Source organism: Notolepis coatsorum (genome assembly GCF_963971535.1).
Source record: "Notolepis coatsorum genome assembly, chromosome: 8".
NCBI classification, from domain to species: domain Eukaryota; kingdom Metazoa; phylum Chordata; class Actinopteri; order Aulopiformes; family Paralepididae; genus Notolepis; species Notolepis coatsorum.
Window position 1 is genome coordinate 8,167,525 of NC_140172.1, and position 16,927 is coordinate 8,184,451.

Below are 16,927 nucleotides of genomic sequence, written 5' to 3' on the forward strand. Positions count from 1 at the left end.
AGCACCAGGCAGTGGAGCCTCTAGAGGGGTAAGCATCCTGATTTCAAAGAAAATATCATTTAAACTTTCAAAACAAATAGTTGATAAAGATGGTAGATATATAATTTTGTCAGGTATTTTACTAAATGAAAAATGTACCTTAGTAAATGTATATGCTCCTAATACGGGACAGAATACTTTTTTGTCAAAGCTGAATCTGGTGCTGGCAGAATTTGCAGATTATCCCATTCTGATGGGTGGGGACCTAAATTTGGTTAGCAATGCCTCGATTGATAGGTCTGGGCGTCCCCTCCCACTAGACGGAGCATTGTCAAGTGCACTTAAAGAAATGCAAAACTCACTTGCATTAACCGATATTTGGCGTGTTGTCAACCCTGACACACGTGAATATACTTTTTACTCCCACGCTCATAATTCATATTCCAGGATTGACTATTTTCTCTTCTCACAATCCTTGGTGGGTAATGTAATTGATTGCAAAATTCATAACATACTTTTATCAGACCATGCGCCCCTGTCAGTCCTTTTTACTCCTGCTGTAATTAACAATAAAACCAAACAATGGAGATTTAATAACTCCTTATTGAAAGATCAAGTTTTTGTGTCTATGATTGAGGAGAAAACACAGGAGTACATTAGTATTAATCTTACATCAGTCCAGTCAGTGCAGACTGTATGGGAGGCTTATAAGGCAACCTGTAGGGGCTGGATTATAAGCTACTCAACAGCTAAGAAAAAGGAAAAAATGGCAAGGAAACATGGTCTGATTACTGAACTTAAGTCCTTGGAAACTAGTCATATGTTGGACCCTGACAATTTAGAACTGAAAAAAGCAGTGTTGGTTATAAAAACAGAATTACAAGCAATTCTACATGAGGAAAATGCATTTGCCCTCTTTCAGTTGCGTAGAAAATATTATGAATCTGGCGATAAGGCTGGTAAAATGCTTGCTCTCAGACTGAAGCAGCAAGAAAATCGTCAATCAATCTCTAGCATATATGATGAAGATGGCTCTCTGATTTGTGAACAACTTCAAATCAATAAAGCATTCACTAAATTTTATAGCACACTGTATAAATCAGAATGTTGTACGAGTGAAGAGGAAATGGAAAACATTTTCAGAGATATAAATCTCCCAACCCTCTCTGAAGAAGAAAGGGAATCACTAGATACACCTATCACGGAAAATGAAATTAAATCAGCTATCAAATCCCTCTCAACCGGTAAAACACCGGGTGATGATGGTTATACAAGTGAATTTCTTAAGTGTTTCCAAGTCACTCTTACACCACTTCTAATATTGCTGTTTAATGATATAGTGGCCAATCAATCCATGCCGCTAACCATGCGGCAAGCTACTATTTCATTGATTCCAAAACCTGGCAAGGATCACTTGCAAATGTGTAATTTCAGACCTTTGAGTATTTTAAATAATGATTATAAGTTGTTTGCGAAGGTCCTTGCAGGGCGATTGGAAAATGTTATAGCCTCATTGATTCATATTGATCAGGCTGGCTTTGTAAAGGGTCGTTTAGCTTCAAATAACATGAGGAGGCTAATGCATGTCATGTCAAGGGCGGGGGCCTCCCATCATCCAGCGATGGCAATATCGCTGGATGCTGAGAAAGCCTTTGATCGAGTGGAGTGGAAATATCTGTTTTATGTACTACCTAAATACGGATTTGGTCCGGTTCTCATGAACTGGATAAAGGCACTTTACCATGAACCGGTTACGTCAGTCAGAACAAATGGTATAAGGTCTGATCCATTCCATCTCTATCGATCTACCCGCCAAGGATGTCCGGTTTCACCGCACATTTTTATTCTTTCCCTCGAACCACTTGCCTGTGCTATACGTGCTCATAAAGAAATCAGTGGTATTCGTATTGGTAGTTGTGAGTATAAGGCCAGCCTGTTTGCTGATGACATATTATTAACACTAACAAATCCTAGCCATTCCATCTCTCAAGTGCTAAAGCTTATAGATACATTTGGTAAATGTTCGGGCTATAAAGTGAATTATAGTAAAAGTGAAGCTATTCCACTTAACAACCTAACTTTTCAATCACATCTGGGTTCTGCTCCTTTCAATTGGAAGCCAAAAGGAATTAAATACCTGGGAATTAAAATCCGATCTCCCATTGAAAAAATGGTTGAGTTAAATACATCTGACCTTTTAAAGAATATAAAGGAGGACATCAAAAGATGGACAGTCTTGCCTTTATCCCTTTGGGGCAGATCTGATATTATAAAAATGAATTTGTTACCAAGGCTAGCTTTTTTGATGTCCTCTATACCTTTAAAGTTCCCTCCTAGTTGGTTCAAAGAAATAAACAAATTATTTTCTGGCTTCCTATGGAACAACAGAAAACCTAGAATCAGCCATAAAAAACTTATAAAACCAAGAAATAGTGGAGGAATAGGACTACCAGATATCCACCAATATTACATAGCATATAACTCAAGATACCCCTTACAGTGGGCTTACAATAGTGTGAGACAGATTGGCAGCTGGGAATGGCTTGAAGAACAAATTATAGAAGAACATAACAAAGATCTATCTCTTTCAATGTTGTGGTATAACCCAAAAATCACTCCCAGACTGGACAATCCGCTTTTAGAATTTTCATGTGAGATAGTGAAAATCTTACATAAACGCCTGACCTTTAGTGGATATTCCTTACCATCATGTCCATTATGGAAAAACCCTTTGCTCTCTGCAGGAGGTAAACTCCTTAAAAATAATGTATGGCAACAACATAATATAACACAGGTGGGCCAAGTGATCAAAAGGGGAAATATGATACCTTTTAATGAACTTAAAACACAGTTTGGGCTGAAAGACACAGAATTTTTATCTTATTTACAAATACAATCAGTTATTAAATCATTGTTGTCTAAAGGCATAGCTATAGGAACAAACGGAGTCATGGAAGAGACATTAAGGGGAATTACAGGCAGGAAAGGCATTGTTTCTGCAATGTATAAACTATCATGTTCAACCACCCCTGATACCAATACCCAAACTAAAGTCCAATGGGAGCGAGACATGGGTATATCCATATCTGAAACACAATGGGAAGCAGCACTTAGGAATAGTACAAAAATATCAAAATGTGTTAGATATAAAATTATACAATTAAAGATACTACACAGGGCCTATATAACACCCTGTACATTGAATAAAATGAATCACACCCTACCCAAATTGTGCTGGCATGGGTGTGGAGTAGAGGGTACGCTCATGCACTTGCTGTGGCACTGCCCACTTGTTAGGACATTTTGGTTGGACATTGCTGAGGACCTGTCAGTTACTCTCCAAATTGACATTAATCCTTGCCCTATAATGTGTATATTGGGTGTAAAAATGGACACTGCTCAAGCAAAGATTGTAAATAATACTGTAGCACTGGCTTTTCTAGCATGCAAACGGATTATTTTAATGAACTGGAAAGAACGCAAACCGAACTGCTTCAGTATGGAGAACTGGCGCAAGGACTTCATGGACTTGCTATCGATGGAACAGGCTGCTCTGTCGCTTCAAGAGAGTGATAGGCCCGATGGCCTTCAAGGTCCCCTGAACTTTATTAGATCACTATCTGGAATAAGTTTGTCTACTGAACCTTTGTAACGCTCTGCAACCCCCCCCCCCCCCCTCGCCCCTTGTTGTTATTGTTATTATTATCATTTCTTGTCTTGTTTTGTTGTGTATGTATTGTCTTGTTTGAGAAAAATAAAAAACTTTAAATATAAAAAAAAAAAAAAAAAAAAAAAAAATGAATTGAAAATGGGGGACCCTGATGTAAACAAGACGAACGTCTGTCTGGTCTGCATCCCCTTAACAATTGTGTGTATTGAGCTGTACTGTACTGTACCCATTCTGCAATCTGTTAATTAAAATGTTCAATCAATCAGTATATATTTGTTAATTATTTTGTGTATAGTGCTTAACAAGCATAATTTAATGTTGCCCAGTTGTGGCCTGTTGAGGGGCAATACATATCAAAAGTTCCCGCCAAAATTAGTCTCTTTACATGTACAGAGGTTGATAACTGAGAAACATCATTCAACAACCCCCCCCACCCATAACCACCCCCCCCCCCCCCCCCCATCCAACCTGACTGATGTCTGTCTCCTGTCTTTTTGTGCTATCATGCTTTCTTCCCTGTTCCCCCCATGGTCTCATGTTCCTTTTGTTTTTGTTTCTTTGTTGTTTCTTTGTTTTTGTTTCTTTGTTTTTACTTTGCTCCCGACTATTGTCAGCGACTTCGGGTCATTGAGAAGCGCTATATAAATGAAATGAATTATTATTATTATTATTATTATTATTATTATTATTATTATTATTATTATTATTATTATTATTATTATTATTATTATTATTATTATTATTATTATTATTATTATTATTATTATTATTATTATTATTATTATTATTATTATTATTATTATTATTATTATTATTATTATTATTATTATTATTATTCAAGTTTCAAGTTTCTTTAATAGTTGTCATACAGAAGTACAGAATACTTTTATACAAAATGCTTCTTACTGTTGCGCTCCAGAGACTGTGCAAGACAAGATAAGTATGAAATAAAATAACATAGTAGTCAAGTCAAGTCAAGTCAAGAGTTTTAATTGTCACGGCATACAGGTATACAATGAAATGCGGGTGGTCTTGCCCGCAACGATGTGCAATACAGTGGTACATATAATAGAATCAAAAGAAGAAACAACATTGTGCAGTAACAGATAGCAGGTAACATGGAGTGACATCTCGGTATCTGTACATAGTTATTTACAGCGCATGTGTAAAATAGTAAAATAGTAAAATAGTAAATAGTAAAATTAGAAGTAAAAAAAATGAGGTCACAGTGTTCAGTTTAGACATATGTACAATGTTCGATGCAGAATAGACGTAGTTACCATACAATATACAATACTGTGCAGTGTACTAATATACAATACTATATAGTGCAAGGCAGAAATGGAGAAATGGGACGAGGTGCAATTTAGGTACAATTCACAGTAGGTGTACGAGTTGTAGTGCAAATCCTTTATCAATAAATATAAAGTGTAAGTGTGTTTGTGTGATCTAAAGTGTGGAGAGTGGGTGCTGCAATGTGTTGTTTGTTTGAGTGAGTGTGTGTGCTGTGTGCATTTGATGGTTGTTGCATAGTGATTATTGTTCGTTTAGCAGCCTGATGGCCTGGGGATAGAAGCTTCTTCTGAGTCTTTCTGTGCTCGCCTTAAGACTCCGGTATCGCTTGCCTGACCGCAGCAGTTCAAAGAGGCAGTTGTTCGGGTGGCTCGAGTCCTTAATAATTCTCTTAGCCTTCCCCTTGCACCGCTTGTTGTAAATGTTCTGGAGGGTGGGAAGCCCCCCTCCAATTGTGCGTTCGGCTGAACGTGTCACTCTTTGTAGTCTGCTACGGTCTTGTGCAGTGCTGTTCCCAAACCAGGAGGTGATGTTGCCGGTCAGGATGCTCTCTATTGTACATGAGTAGAAGTTCCTAAGGATCTTCTGACTGACTTGGAACTTCCTTAGGCGCCTGAGGAAGTAGAGGCGTTGTCGTGCCTTCTTCACAACACTGTCAATGTGTGTGGTCCATGTCAAGTCCTCGGATATGTGGGCTCCGAGGTACTTGAAACTGTTCACTCTCTCAACCGGTGCCCCGTCGATGCTGAGGGGGCTGTAGTCCTTGACCCCCGACCTCCTGAAGTCCACAATCATCTCTTTTGTTTTGCTGACGTTCAGGGAGAGGCAGTTCTCCTGACACCACTGTGACAGGTTCTCTACCTCTTCCAGGTAGGCCCTTTCGTCATTGGCAGAGATCAGGCCCACCACTACTGTGTCATCAGCAAATTTTATGATGGTGTTGTTGTTCCGCTGTGCTACGCAGTCATGTGTGTACAGGGAGTAGAGGAGGGGGCTCAGAACACAGCCCTGGGGGGCCCCTATGTTGAGCGTGATGGATGAGGAGGTGCAGTTGCCGGCTCTTACCACCTAGGGTCTGCCTGTCAGGAAGTCCAAGACCCACTGGCAGAGGTCATAGTTCAAGCCCAGGTCCCTGAGCTTGGCTATGAGTTTGGAGGGGACTATGGTATTGACCACAAGACGGAGTGTATACAGAACACTCGCCAGACAATATGACCCGTTGGGATGTATTCTACCTTACACCACCAGGGCAATGATGATTGTAAGAGCGTTATGGGACAAGGACCAGGGCTGGGACGACCCCATACCCGAACACCTTGCCTCCACATGGAGAGAGTGGGAGACAGAACTCAGCTCACTCCCAGGTGTCAACATACGCCGTAGCTACTTCCCACCCACAGTGAGGCCGGAGACGTGCCAGATGGACCTGCACGTCTTCAGCGACGCCTCCGAAGTAGCCTACGGTTCGGTGGCCTACTTGCGTGCCCGAGAGGAGGGAGGAGAAATACATACTGCCTTCGTCCTGGCTCGCTCAAGAATAGCCCCCCGCAAGCAACAATCTATCCCGCGTCTAGAGCTCTGCGCAGCCCTAGCAGGAGCGCAACTCGCCACGTTAATCCAACGTGAACTCACCATCCCGGTGCAAAGAACAATCTTGTGGTCAGACTCCATGACCGTACTCACATGGATCCAGTCCGATTCGTGCAGATACAAGGTCTTCGTGGGAGTCAGAATCACAGAGATCCAAGATTTAACAGAAGTAGCAAGCTGGAGGTATGTGAACACAAAACACAACCCAGCTGACGTCATCACCCGGGGAATGTCCCTGGATGACCTCACCCGTCACAATCTATATAGTGACGGGCCCGAGTTCCTCAAGCTCCCGGAAGAAGAGTGGCCTACACCCACCCCACGGGAGGCGAGCAAAGAGGAGGCGAGCGAAGAGGAGGCAGAGAAGAAGAAATCTATGTTCTGCGGGTTGACACACACACTCGTCCCCACAGACCCCAACATAGACGACTGCCTCACCCTTGAGAGTGCGCAGCTAAAGACATTCCTGTGGCACCACCCAGAGGTTCAGCCCACTACTGACATTACTGCAGCTAACTACGAAGAAGCGGAACTCCTTCTGCTACAACGAGCCCAGAGAGACTCGTTCCCCGACGAGCTAGACTGTCTACAGGGATCAAAGCCAGTCCCGTCAAACAGCAGACTGCTCCACTTAGCCCCTGAGAGCGACGCCCATAATCTCATCAGAGTGGGTGGTCGTCTGAGGAGAGCCCCAGACTTACCGGATGACGTCAAGTACCCGATAGTCTTAAACAGCCGACACAAGGTCACAGAGCTTATCATAAAGAAATACGACGAGGACGTGCACCACGCCGGGGCAGAGAGAGTCTTCGCGGAGATCAGACGTCGTTATTGGATACTACAAGGGAGAGAAGCAGTGCGACGCTTCCAGCGGACTTGTCTAGACTGTCGTAAATGGCGAGCACAGCCCAGTATACCCCGGATGGCTGACCTACCCCCATGTCGCCTCCGACTCGGCGACAAGCCTTTTCACTCCACCGGTATGGACTGTTTCGGCCCGCTGTATGTAAAGAAAGGAAGAGGGACTGAGAAGCGGTGGGGTATTGTATTCAAATGCATGACCACCCGAGCGATACACATAGAACTCCTTCCAACCATGAGCACAGACTCATTCCTTATGGCCTTCCGAAGATTCACATCGCGGAAAGGGAAACCGTCTATATTATTGTCTGATCACGGGACAAACTTCAAAGGCAGAGAAAGATAGCTGAGAGAGAGCTTCCAAGCTATGGGCCCAGAACTTAAGACCCACCTCGCCCCAGCTCAGATTGATTTCCAGTTTAATCCCCCGAATGCACCTCACTTCGGTGGAACTTGGGAACGAGAAGTACGTTCAATAAAGACAGCCCTGTACGCCGCGCTTGGGGCCCGTGGCGGAAGAAGTCCTAACGACAGTCCTCACGGAGATCGAGGGAGTATTGAACTCAAAGCCCCTCGGTTACGTCTCAAGTGATGTAGCAGATGTCGACCCAGTCACCCCCAACACTCTCTTGATGGGGCGGCTGGACCCCGCGCTACCACAGACAGTGTACAGGCCCGAAGAAGCGAACCACCGAAGAATGTGGAGGTACAGTCAAGTATTGGCTGACAAGTTTTGGAACAGTTTCCTACTCCACTATCTACCGTCTCTACAGACCCGCCAGAAATGGGTGAAAGAAAGAGACAATTTGACAGAAGGAACAGTCGTCATGATTATCGACCAGTCACTACCCCGAGCTATGTGGCCGGCCGGCCGCGTAAGCAAAGTGATCACTGGTGCCGACGGAAAGGTCAGAGCGGCAGAAGTGCTCGTCCAGGGGCGGACATACACCCGGCCCGTGGCGAGGCTAATAGAGTTGCCAAGGCTCCCCGACACTCTTGATGACGACCATGACCCCCTGACTTTGTGAACTGCCCTACCCTCACAACAGACATTGAGTAGTGGACAGTGCGGTCAGGGACTATGGTATTGAACAGTACATATAACATTTACAACAAGCGGTGAAGGGGTAAGGCTAAGAGAATTATCAAGGACTCCAGCCACCCAAACAACTGCCTCTTTGAACTGCTGCGGTCAGGCAAGCGATACCGAAGTCTCATGACAAGCACAGAACGACTCAGAAGAAGCTTCTATCCCCAGGCCATCAGGATGCTCAACGAACAATAACACTATGTAACAACCATCAAATGCACTCACAGCACACACATCCACACACTCACTTTAAACAAACAACTCACTGCAGCACCCACTTTACACACTTTAGAACACCTAACACCTAAACCCACTCACCCACTTTAGAACACCTAAACACACTTTATATTTATTGGTAAAGAATTTGCACTACAACCCATACCTCATTACACCTTACTGTAAATTGTACCTAAATTGTACCTCATCCCATTTCTGCTTTGCACTATATAGTATATTGTATATTAGTATATTGTATAGTATAATGTATGGTAACTCAGTTACTTCTACTCTGCATTGAACATTGTACATATGTACATACTGAACACTTGTGTCCACGTACATGATTCTATTTTTTTTTATTATATTAAACTCATCTATTTTTGTCTAGCACAGTCTCTGAAGCGTAACAGAAAGAAGCATTTTGTATAAAAGTATTCTGTACTTCTGTATGACAACTAATAAAGAAACTTGAGGAGGAGCAGGAGGAGGAGGATTAGGAGCAGGAGGAGGATTAGGAGGAGGAGCATGAGGATTAGGAGCAGGAGGAGGAGGAGGAGGAAGAGGAGGAAGAGGAGGATTAGGAGGAGTAGGAGGAGGATGAGGAAGAGGAAGAGGAGGAGGAGGAAGATGAGGAGGAGGAGGAGGAGGAGGAGGATTAGGAAGATGAGGATTAGGAGCAGGAGGAGGAGGAGGAAGAGGAGGATGAGGAGGAAGAGGAGGAGGAGGAAGAGGAGGAAGCAGCAGGGGATCCATCTAAGAACCTTAAACATTTATTAGACCAAAAGAAATCCTAAGAAATTAATAAATTACTATCAGCCAAAGGTGGTGCTGTTCTTTCTTCTAGTAATTCAGACAATATCGGTTTTTAGTTTGTGTAATGTAATGTAATATCTGTTTTTAGTTTGTGTAATGTAATGTAATATCTGTTTTTAGTTTGTGTAATGTAATGTCATATCTGTTTTTAGTTTGTGTAATGTAATGGAATATGTTTTTAGTTTGTGTAATGTAATGTAATATCTGTTTTTAGTTTGTGTAATGCACATAATATGGCAACTTTTATCCATATGCTAGCCCGGCATAGTTCGGACAGCTGTCACTTGTGCTACTGCGAAATAAATGACACACGGCTTTGTGTTGTCAACTGATAGAAATTGTGCGTTTCTCTATTCCGATGATTTCTAGAATATAATATATATATAAATAACTGTCTTTTACTAGTACCTTACTACTATGTTACTATCCGTATACTACTACCTACCATGCTAATATGTCTATTATACTATGCACTCAGGGTGTAACACTCAAGTTCAACACTATTTGACGAACAATGCCACTGACCATAAGCTGCCAGATATGCACATCTCCTGCTGACCAGAAAACCACACACTTTTCTAATAGTGGGGTGCCTGGACACTCAGTCATTTTAAATGTATATGCGAAAGTTTCGTTTTCACTTCTAATTTGAAGATAAGGATCTATAGAACAATTTTGGCTTGAGTGTCAAGGAACCAGTTGAATTTAATAAAAAATTATCCAAAATGGCCACAATCGAAATCATGAATTATTAAAGAAATTCTTAATGTTCACACAATTGCTGTGTAATATAATTTGTTATTGCTATTTTAAGTTAATACTGTGTGAGGAATCAACTGGAGTTCAAATATTGATGTTTTGAATATTCTGGTATGGCAAAAATCAAAGATGGCTGCAATTTCTGTATTTATTTCGAATTACGCTTCATAACTTTTATTCTATTGAACCTAGAATGGTGATGTTGGTGCCTGTACCTAGGTTTTCATGAATGAGTAATTGAATACAAATAAAATAAACATGATTGGAGCATATCTTATATGATATTTCACACAATGAGACAATAAATATGTGGCGAACTAGAGTTAGATATGAGAACTGTAAACAACAGTTGATTGTGAAAAACAAATGACGTTTGTGAAGAACGTCCTCATCACAAGAAAGGATCTGCATCTCAGCACCAATGTCAACGCCATGCCAAATACCTGATGGAGGTGTTGTTGAGCAATGGGAATCCCTTTGAGGAGGGCAGTAAAGACCTGGTTACATTAGACAATAAGGTCTGTGAGTCTGCGGCTGCTGCCGTATCTGTCGATCAACTCGAGTCTACGGGACAAGAGCAGTACAACAATTTCAGGAAGAGTGCTTGAATCAAATGACACAGTTCTGACAGCACCGATCAAGCGAAATAACTTACTGTTGTTCCATGAAAAGAAAACACAGAAGAAGACAGCAAATAAGCTGAGAATGCAGCACTTCAAACATCATGCAGAGCTCTATGGGAAAGCTTTTATTGTGCTAGACACAATACACGTCAAGTAGAGATATTTCTGTTGACGAGGAGTTAGTTGTGCCAGGTGTAACAAGACATTTTCTCATTCCTGTCAAATAAGTTGTTAACAGATGGACAGTTCCCAGATGACAAGGATGTCTACTAGGGATGCCCCGATCACGTTTTTTGCCACCGATACTGATCACCGATCGTCTATGAGCCATATCGGCCGATACCGATCATTTTGGTATACATTTCTTTTATATATATATATATATATATATATATATATATATATACAGTATATACTTTTTTTTATTTTATTTTTTGTAAAAAATATATATTATATAATCATACTTGTAGTTGTATTATCTGCGAGACATCGCCACCACGCAACAAGTCAAAATGCTCTCTATCTGCAAACAGCTCCACTGTCTGGGTGTACTCGAGTAGCCTCCAGCTACGGCCAGGATTCTCCGGCGCTGCAGCTGGACCCTATTGGTATACTGTGGTCAAATCACATTCAGCATGCCCTCAGCTCGAATACGCATCGAATCAATGTTATAAGACATTGATATCAGGAGCTATCTGTAGCTACTGCTAGCTGGCTAGATAACGTTAAGACAACGCCTCAGTGAACTAATTCGTTTACTGGGACATTCCATATAATAATAATAATAATAATAATAATAATAACTTTGTTTTATATAGCGCCTTTCAGAGGACCCAAGGCCGCTTTACATAAGGGGGGGGGGGAGATAACAAATTAACAAACATAGTGGACAGACACAACATATACATATAAAGTGAGAAAGTTAGGGGTTGAAGGCCAGGTTGAAGAGGTGGGTTTTGAGCAGTTTTTTTAAATGAGTCAAGAGTTGGGGCGGTGCGGAGTTCTGCGGGGAGGGAGTTCCAGAGGGTGGGAGCTGCCACACTGAAAGCTCTGTCCCCGAACGTCCGTAATCTGGTTCGGGGGATGGAGAGCTGACCAGTGTCCGTGGATCGCAGGGACCGTGACTGAGTGTAGGGGTGGAGGAGGTCAGTGAGGTACTGAGGTGCCAGGGCGTGAAGGGATTTGTAGGTGAGCAGGAGGGTTTTGTAGGTGATGCAGGATTTGATGGGGAGCCAGTGGAGGTATCCTGACATTTTTCAGTTGGAAGGGCAGTCTATATGCATTTTTCAAAAAGGGCACCTTTTTATGAGGCTCAAAATGGCAGGTGCTCAAGCACCCCTTGGGCTCTATGTGTGCACGTGCCTGCCCTCAGTTTCAGTAACTACAGTATATAAGAGGTGAACAAGGTGACATGTTTGTAAACCAAACCCATGTAGGGGTGTGTGTGGGCATTGTGCCCCAGAAGAAAACCGTTGTGATTTTAACATGTAAACGAAGCACTCGGAGAAGAAAATAAAGGGAAAAGACAACCCGTATCCGGCTCTGACAGCACTACAATCACATTTTAATATCATAATACCATAACGCAGAGGCTGAGATATACTCACTTTTTTTGCTGCCGGTAGAACATCGGCGTACGAATTGGAAGAGCGTGTTGCGCTAAAGAAGCTTTGTGGTCCGGGCTTGAACTTTCCATAAATGTTTCTCCATGAATCCATTTAGTTAGATCCAGCACTGAATGTATCTTGTGATTATTGTACATTTTCGACGACGACGACAACTATTAGCGTTAGTTATTTCCTGGTTGACGTGATTCCGGAAGTCACACGAATGCCACTCACTCAGCCAATAGACAATTTGTCTTATTAGTGTGAACATACAGTATACATTTTATCCAGTGCACATTTGGATAGTATTGTAATATTGTGATATCCCATGGATATATATAGCTGTTTTTATACATTTCAACATTTGATTGCTGCATTAATTTTCATTTCATTCATTACATCACTGTCGTCGTCCCATCAGTCCCCACTCCCGAACACACTGACTCTGCTCGGGCCGCTAAACGAATCACCCTTTAGGCCTCATATTTGAAGACACTTATGTTGCGCTGTGCATTTTACAATTGGCTGCAATGTTTCTATCGCCCCAGAAGAGAGGGGATGAACAGGAAGCACACATACTAGGGGCAGGGCCGGATTAACGACCGGGCCGTTTGGGCCGCGGCCCGTGGGCCTCTAGTGACGAGGGGCCTCCATTTTCTTTTTTTTTTATTAAAAATAAATTAATAAAAATGTAATTTTATTTTTAAAAAATGTGGAGGCCCCTCGTCACTAGAGGCCCCAACATTCTTTTAAAAATGTTCTAAACTTTTATTTAAAACAAATTTGGAGGCCCCTCGTCGCTCAAATCCCCTCAATCTCTTTATTAAGTTGTAAAGCCCTGGCCTATATTTGATTTAGTTTATAACCCATTTAATATATATTCCATCTCTTTATTAAGTTGTAAAGCCCTTGCCTATATCTGATTTCATAATTAGGTGAAGGTAAGGTAAGGTAAGGTAAGGTAAGGTAATTTATTTATATAGCACGTTTAAAAGCACAAGAGCCAACCAAAGTGCTGTACAGTCAAAGCTTAAAATCAATGTCCTAATATAAAATACACAAATACAAAAATACAAAAAGGCACAGCAGGACAAGACAGTACATTCAGAGAGTAGGACAGTAGGACAACACACGAATAGGGGAACGCAAAGTACAGTAGCACACAGGGGACAGAGGAGCATAAGAAGAGATACAAGAGGGAGGGGGCAGGATAAAATTACATGGGAGTGTGTGAGAAGGAGAGGAGTTCTTATTAATTCATTTTTAATTTAATAATAATAATAATAATAATAATAATAATAATAATAATAATAATAATAATAATAATAATAATAATAATAATAATAATAATAATAATAATAATAATAATAATAATAATAATAATAATAATAATAATAATAATAATAATAATAATAATAATAATAATAATAATAATAATAATAATAATAATAATAATAATAATAATAATAATAATAATAATAATAATAATAATAATAATAATAATAATAATAATACTAATACTAATACTAATACTAATACTAATACTAATAATAATAATAATAATAATAATAATAATAATAATAATAATAATAATAATAATAATAATAATAATAATAATAATAATAATAATAATTCATTTAATTTATATAGCGCTTCTCAATAACCCGAAGTCGGTGACAGTAGTCGGGAGCAGGAGTACAGACAAAGAAACGAAAGCAAAGAAACTAAAACAAAACCAACAAAGAAACAAAAACAAAAGGAACATGAGACCATGGGGGGAACGGGGAGACAGCCTGATAGCACAAAAAAAAAGAGACTGGAGACAGACATCAATCAGGTTGGAGGGGAGGGGGGGGTTTAGGGGTGGGGGGGGTTGAAGGCAAGGTAGAACAGGTGGGTTTTGAGGCAAGCTTTGAAGGTGGAGAGTGTTGGGGAGTCTCTGATGGACTGGGGGAGGGAGTTCCAGAGTCGGGGTGCAGTACGAGAGAAGGCCCGATCTCAGAAGTTTTTAAGCTTGGATGTCGGGACAGTGAGGGAGGCAGTGGAGGAGGACCGGAGGGAACGGGTAGGGCGGTAGGGGAGAAGGAGATCGGTCAGGTAGGGGGGGGGGCAGGCTGTGGAGGGCTTTGAAGGTGAGGAGTAGTGTTTTAAAGTTAATGCAGTGTTTGATCGGGAGCCAGTGGAGGGAGTGGAGGACAGGAGTGATGTGTTCGCAGGACCGGGTGTTAGTGAGGAGGCGGGCGGCTGAATTTTGGACCATTTGCAGTTTATGGAGGGAGCGGGAGGTGATACCAGTGAGGAGGGAGTTGCAGTAGTCCAGGCGGGAGGAGATGAAGGCGTGAATGAGGGATTCAGCAGCGGGGGGGGAGAGGCAGTGACGGATTTTTGCGATGTTGCGGAGGTGAAAGTAGGATATTTTTACAATGGAGCGGACGTGGGGGTCAAATGAGAGGGTGGGGTCAAGGAGGACACCAAGGTTGCGGACTAGGGGGGAGGGGGTGATGGTGGAGTCGTTGATGGTGAGTGTGATGGATCCGGATCTGGTGAGGGTGGTTTTGGTGCCAATGATGAGAAGTTCAGTCTTGTCACTGTTCAGTTTGAGGAAGTTGTGAGTCATCCAAGTTTGGAGTTCGGTGGATTTTCGATTCTTTATGCGTTAAAATGTATACACTACAGAAGAACCCAATTATAGACTGTATTATATATTTAGTGTATATTTAGCTAGTGCCAGTGTACTTTAACAACTACTTCAACCGAATCAGAGACACCCATGCATACCAAACTAGGCGCAGCTCAACTGACTTCGTGCCAGTCAGATTCAGAAGCTGTATGGGGAAGGAGTAATTTTTATATTCTGCAGCTGTCTATTGGAACAATCTGCCCAGTGACCTGAAAATCGTAGACAATGCTGTTAGATTCAAGTCCAGCCTGAAGACATGGCTCAACAGGGACTATACTTGACCTAGACCTAGACACTTAGCTTAAGGCACCCTTGCATGTTAATAATAATAATAATAATAATAATAATAATAATAATAAATAATAATAATTTAGGACCTGCTCCGAGGTCATCAATTGGCACACATGCGATGCATGCATGCAATTCGTATCTGCGATTAACCCATCCCGTCGTCCTTCCCCCCCAAGGGCAGCCGGGAGCAGACAGGCGTCAACGTGAGCCGCGCCAGGGGACCAATCCAAGTGCTCCTGTCCGTCTTCGTCAAGGACGCCACAGCGTTAGCGATCTTGTTGTTGTGCATGTTTTTCCATTGGGTTTATCTTATCGGGGGGGAAACCCTTGCGAGCACGGGGAGAACATGCAAACTCCACACAGAAAGGCCTGGGAGATACCCCACCTGGGTAACTGGCATCATGGAAACCTGGTCCCCAAGCGGGGATCGAACCCTGGACCTTCTTGCTGTGAGGCGACAGTGTTAACCACTACACCACCGTGCCGCACATGTATGAGTATGTTATGTATATAAATGTTAAATGGTATATGTGATGTGTTGTGATGTCACGTTTTGTATGATGCATGTATTAAGCATCACACTCCGCCACCCCCTACAAGGACCACAATGGAAATAAGCTCTGAGCTTTTTTGTGTTTCATCCTTGGCAGTATATCCTGACTGTGCTCTTCTGTCACGTGTTTATTTTTATATTGTCAAATAAAGTCATTCATTCATTCATTCATTAATTCATTCAACCCCTAAAATACATAGAAATCTATGCATTTTGGAACAGTTTTAAACAATTTAGTCATACTTAAAGTTTAAAGTGCTTTATTTGCATTTAACATTGTTTAAATAAATTGGCTGAACTATAGCCTCAACTTGAGCATAATACTGTATGCATATAAAGTGCTGTAAAAACAAAGCCTGGGAACACTTTTACTGAAAGAGGACAATAATACAATGAAACATTTGTGTTACCCAAATTAAAAGATTAATACAAAATAAAGTGCAAAGAAGAGTAGGCTCCGGGCTGCCAGGGCAGGTAAATAGAAATACTGACATCTAGTTAAAAACACAACCAGATAAATTAGATGTAATATCCCATACCGAATCAATCTCAGGAGATGTTTCAGTCATGAAGAACTGTGACACCTGTGCTTGTGTCCTTTGCATTTTGGGAATGTTGTTCTCCTGATGCATGCTGTTTGACGTCAGTCAGTCCACCATGCGCCACAGAAACCACCTACATACTTTACAGTTTGCTTTGTAAACATCTCCACTGACGCACGCTATCAAGCCTTTTTAGGACGCGGTGGAGTCACAGTGTCTGCTGTAGACATTTTCAAAGCGTCTTCGAAAAGAAATCACGCAGCGCGCAGACGGAGGATTGGCACAACGGCACAAAACTCTTCTTAGCAACGTGAAAGCGCTAATTCTCATTGGTTGGTGAGCTGCCAAGTCTGTTTA

General features: G+C 41.7%; 1 protein-coding gene across 1 annotated transcript in view; it reads right to left on the bottom strand.

Annotated features, from left to right (window-relative positions):
- The window catches only part of LOC311232911 (protein CEPU-1-like), a gene marked incomplete at its 5' end in the record, with an annotated part of 148,723 nt that overhangs the window by 124,554 nt on the left and 7,242 nt on the right, over positions 1–16,927 (bottom strand). The window lies entirely within an intron of this gene.